We start from the raw sequence: 5,971 nt of genomic DNA on the forward strand, positions 1-5,971 counted from the left end.
CGCTCCCGTCTTGTCCCTGAGGTCCGCTGCGACTTCCTCTTTGCCGTCCAACGCATCTTGGTCGCCGGAGACCTCCACCATCCTAGACCCCGCCACGCTCGAACTACCGCCGACGCCCGCCGTCGGTGTCAAAACCGGCGGATCTCGGGTAGGGGGTCCCGAACTGTGCGTCTAGGATCGATGGTAACAGGAGGCAGGATACATGATGTTTACCCAGGTTCGGGCCCTCTTGATGGAGGTAATACCCTACGTCCTGCTTGATTGATATTGATGATATGAGTATTACAAGACTTGATCTACCACAAGATCGTAGAGGCTAAAACCCTAGAAGCTAGCCTATGGTATGATTGTTTTATATGATCTATCGACTAGCCTGGCCTCGGTTTATATAATGCACCAGAGGCCTAGGATAACAAGAGTCCTAGCCGAATAAGGCGGTGGGGAGGAGTCCTTGTCTTGATCACCAAGTCTTGTGGAATCTTCCATGTATGCGGCAGCAGTCTGAACTGGCCCATGAGTATACGGCCATGGGGGTCCTCGGCCCAATCTAACAGATCGGGAGACGACGTGGTGAGTACCCCCTAGTCCAGGACACCGTCAGTAGCCCCCAGAAATGGTCTTCAAGTTAGGGACGCTCCTCGATTCTTCCGAACTGTTCTTCATCTTCGGTTGTCGGTCTTGAATACTGGTTCAACAAATCTTATCATCTTTGATCTTGAGGATCGCCGAAATGCATTCGACGACTTTACATGTCGGGTATCCGAGGAGCCCCTTTAAGTTTCCGGCCTTTATCAATGCCTTGTTATTTATATGCCACACCTCGGGTTTGAAGTGGTTCCCGGGAGGCAGTGTCCTCTTGCGTCCGAGCTCTAATGCCGGACCGCATTCAAGGTATCATTTGCAGCCAAGCACCAATGCCGGACTGCTTCCGAGCTCCAACGCCAAAATGTATCCGAGCTCCAACGCCGGACTGTGTCCAAGCTCCAACGCCGGACTATATCCAAGATGTCATAGATCATCTTGGTCCAAAAAAGTTGAAGGAGTTTAGCCCAGCTTAATGCTGGAAATGCCCTCTATGGAGCCAGCCACTAGCGCCGGAGCTTTATGCCGGACTGCTTCCGAGGTGGTGCACCACCCCGACTGTGGCCAATTTTTTGTCGATATTTTTGATTGGTGCAATTTATTCTCTGCCAAGATATATAGCCAGTAACCCTCAACGTGTATATCGGTTTTAAAACCCGAGATGCACTTGAAGGATGATGTAAGACCACTGATCCCAGTAGCCGCTGAGAGTCGGGTTGATTTGCAAAATCAGCCTGAGGATCAAGTCCTAGCTCGGCAGAATACTTCGGGATACAAAAAGCGGTGTGCTCAGTCCTTGAGACTCAGGTTGGGTGCGGCCGACCAACCTGAGGATCATAATCTCCTCGGAAACTGTATTGCACTTAAAATTTTCTGCATTGGACAGGCAATGCAGTAGCCCCCGAGACACTGGTCGGGTGGCCACACCAGATCAGGGGATCGATGTGCCCCTTTAATATTTGTAAATAATAAGCCCGAAGCCCAGTAGCCCCCGAGCCTTAATGCGGGCACGGGTGGCCAAATTAAGGATCAATATCAATAGTAAAATCACAAATTATGTGTAATGACTCTATGTATCCAACTAATTTACATCCTTAATGCCCGAATCCGCATTGTACAAAACTTTGTTGACCGACCATCGGCTTCCACCTCCTCGGCTAGTAGCCGAGGAGTGTTTGTCCTACGTTATAAAGCCTTTATGAGGGCAAAGATTTACGACAAACAAGGCAATCTGGCCATACGGTTTTATAAACAAAGGTACTCAAAGAGATATGTTATATTACTATTTAACATAAGAAACGTCTTCCAAAGAAAATAGTCCCATTATCGGTTCCTTTCTTTGGGTTGTCATGCTAAGCATGATCACTAAACCTCAGCTCTAATGTAAGAGCAAAATATCGAGGATTTAGTTTGGGAGGCCAGTTAATAGCCCCCGGTAGTGTTTGGCGACAGTCGAGGTCAAGCCGTAAACACTTCGGCCATTGTTATGAATGGACCGTCATTTAACACCGTCATCGGATCGCTGACCAGTTTACGCTTATTGTGACAGTCAGTTTTTGGCTTTCTCCACCGAGGTGCTTAACCATGTGAGTTGGAAGCACAATCGCAGTGGTTCTCCCTTTGCACACCTAGCCGAACAAAGCGGAATGTAGGAGGCAAGCGCAGGAGCCGGGCAACCCAACTATTGACCGAAGACACAATTCGAAACCAATGCATATATAGTGAGATCCGAGAATGTTTTTGCCGAATCTATAAAGGTGTCCGACATTGCACTGTGAGACTTGTGCTAGAAACAAACAAATAGTTTAAAAGTGCCAAAAAGCTTGGAAAACAAAAAAAGTCAGTAAAAACATGACGTCTGAACAAGATCAAGTGTTCGGTGCCAATCCGAAAATTGGAAGAGAAAGAAAAAAATGTGCTTCTGTCGTGTTTTGACAACGACCAAGAATAAAACACATTTACAGCTCATATATAAATTTTAAGAGCCCCCAAGTGACTTGGGTAAGAATCTTATGTATAATGATTGTATGTACCGAAGTACTTATATCATATTTGTGTTCACCCGAACTTTAAACGCGTCTTAACCGACCATCGGCTTCTCCCTCTTTGGCCAAGGGCCGAATAGTGTCATGTACTCCGCCTGTTGAGAGTATCGATGGTGTTTCCGATGACCAGGCAATCAGGCCATAAGGCTATAATAGAAAAAGCGCGCTTAGGGACCTTATGCTATATTACTAACGAAGTGTAAGAAGCATCTTCGAACAAAATAGTACCCCCACCGATACCTTTCTTCGGTGCTCATTATTACTATGAGACTTGTGCAATAGATTTTTTGTACTCATGAGTTCCGTTGTGTGCCGACCATGATTGAAAACAATAAGAGCGCTAGCTTTCGGCTTCACCCAGTCTGAGGTCAGAGCTCGGATGACCCGGTCGTGACAATCGCAGAGGTGCTCCCTTTACTCCCTAGCCGAACAATCAGGAACATAGGGGTAAGCACAGGAGCCAGGAAACCCAGCCTGCAAATCGCTTAGGTCAATATGGTGCATATTGTGGCATAATACATGAACAAGGAACGAAGCCGTACAAGTATAATCATATGCAAGAGCAAAAGCTCCATCAAGGGAGCCCCCAAGTAAACGGGGTATTTGAATTTGTGTGTCACAAACAAAGTTTTGACAAGGAGATTCTCTACAAGCAACTTTTTTCCAAAAAGGTATAATTCTTGGTCGAACCGAACACAAGTTAAAAATTTAAAACTTTGAGCATGAAGGCAACTTAGCTGGTTAATGTGTTCGATATTGATGACGCGGCCCGAGCTTGATGCAGGACAAGGTTCCATCCGCCAAGCCGGTCCCAAGGTGGCGGAGCAAAGAGCTCGGCACTCCCAAGTGGTGACACAGCACGGTCAATGCGGGCCGGCGGAGTGATGCCGAAGTCCCTGGCATGGGGTAATGAAGTGTTGACGAAGCCCCCCGTCCAGCCGAGGTGACGTGGTATGTCACTACGCCGAGTTGACGATACTACCCAACCCAGATCATTTTCCTGTGCACAAAAAATAGTGCAAACCGGAGATAATAGTAATAATAATAATTTAAAAAAACTCGTTGCATGATAAATAATTTATGCAAAGTGAGTAATAAAAGAAATATGGCCTGGCGCCGAAGTCAATGTCGATGCAGGGTGTTGGCGTGATACGGTAAAGGCATGGCAAAGCCTGAATTCACAGGTCAGTCTGAGTTCCGGATGCGGCGTTCGCCAGACCATGTACGAAAACTGACCAAACCACCATGCGACGGTCGTTAATGCGGCCATCATTTGATAGACCTATGTACATCTGATGAACAAACCAGAGTAATAATTCCTAGGGAAAAATGAACCCGAACAAGCAAAAAATACTAGGATTAATAGCACCTGGTTTATTCGTTCTAGCAATTCGAAGAAAGGTGATTCCGAAAATTGGGACTCGATCCGCACACCCATTGCCTGATGGGCGATAAAGCGATGGTATGGCGATGCTGGAAAAGGTTGGCTCGCCGAGGCAAAGCCCTCGATCCAGCTAACCTGACGGAGCTGGTCGGCTAGTGACGCCGAAGTCTCCGGAGTAGGTTGATGAAGAGATGGCGAAGCCCCTGGTCCAGCCGAGATGTCGAAGCCTCGATGTCAGCCGATGAGTTGAAGTAGGTCGCGTGATGGACACCAGCTTGAAGAAGCAATAGTGCAGCCCTGCCGATGTAGGTCGTGACGTGGTCGATGCCGGCTTGATGAAGTGACCGTGCGGCGATGCCGGTATGCCCGCTCCGTATAATCCATGGGGCGGTGATGTTGGTGATGATTTATCCTTCGCGATGCCGGACTCTTGTTCGGCTTGCCGAAATGATGATCTGAAGAAGTTGAGCTCGGCTCAACAAAGTGACGACGTGTCTACCGCAGGTCGGCAGCCTTGGAGCAATATTGCTGGACTGGTTTGACACCAGCATGATGATGAAGGTGACCTCAGGGGAGGCTTAAAAATTTACGGGCACGTGTTTAAAAAAAACTCACAATACCCTAGAAGAGAATTCCTCTAAAAAGGTTGTCCAATATCACGTTCATAAAGAAACATGAATTCGGGTCAGATCCGTATTCGCGCAGAAAACGGATCCTAAAATTGGTCCACTCAGCGGAAGGTTCCCGGAGTTTGAACCGTCGGATCGAGCTGAAATTTGGAGGGGTGGTAGATATGGGAATTCCGCAGTAGATGAACGGTTGGATCTTCCAAAGGACCTCTGAGCTGGGCTCTGGAGACCACGCCCTAAACTCATCCAGATTCGAAACGGCTCCGGTATATCATAGATTGCCAGAGATTCCTCCATCGGAACTCGATGAAATTTTGCATGGTTGTTGTAGACTAAAGGCCGCACAATCCCAGCGAAGCAATCGTCAAAGCGATACCCGAGAAGGTGGTGGCGGCAGATACGAGTTCACTGTCCAGAAAAACAGCACGGTCGCTCGAGGGCAATGTTGACGTTGAGCCCCCGAGCTCCATGGATGATTCCTCCATGATCTTGATAGAGATCGGAGTTGATGTTTGATGAAGGCCCTCGTCCGAACATGGTGATCCGAACACGGGGCGCAGTTCTTGGTCGAACCAAGGTGACCAGTCGAGCTGGCGACGAAGATGCCGAAGTCGTAGTTGATCTGCAGGCGAGCCATCGATCCTTTTGTCGATCACACATCGGAACTCTCAATGGAAGCACCAATGTCGGTGTCAAAACTGGCGGATCTCGGGTAGGGGGTCCCGAACTGTGCGTCTAGGATCAATGGTAACAGGAGGTAGGAGGCACGATGTTTACCCAGTTCCGGGCCTTCTTGATGGAGGTAATACCCTACGTCCTGCTTGATTAATATTGATGATATGAGTATTACAAGAGTTGATCTACCACGAGATCGTAGAGGCTAAAACCCTAGAAGCTAGCCTATGGTATGATTGTTGTATATGATCTATCGACTAGCCTGGCCTCGGTTTATATAATGCACCAGAGGCCTAGGATAACAAGAGTCCTAGCCGAATACGCCGGTGGGGAGGAGTCCTTGTCTTGATCATCAAGTCTTGTGGAATCTTCCATGTATGCGGCAGCTGTCCGAGCTGGCCCATATGTATACGACCATGGGGGTCCTCGGCCCAATCTAACAGATCAGGAGACGACGTGGTGAGTACCCCCTAGTCCAGGACACCGTCACCCGCCGCATCATTGGTCTTATTTGGTGTGCCCCTCCAAGATCTATTCTGGACCACCGGATCTTGATCCTATGGCTCGAGAGCTTCTCTGTTTTAATTCAATGCAAATGGGTATCGGCTTATTAGATTGTGACGCATGTCACACTACTACAAAAATAGCTATAGCCA

This window comes from Triticum dicoccoides, chromosome 6A, assembly GCF_002162155.2.
Source record: "Triticum dicoccoides isolate Atlit2015 ecotype Zavitan chromosome 6A, WEW_v2.0, whole genome shotgun sequence".
Lineage (NCBI taxonomy): Eukaryota > Viridiplantae > Streptophyta > Magnoliopsida > Poales > Poaceae > Triticum > Triticum dicoccoides.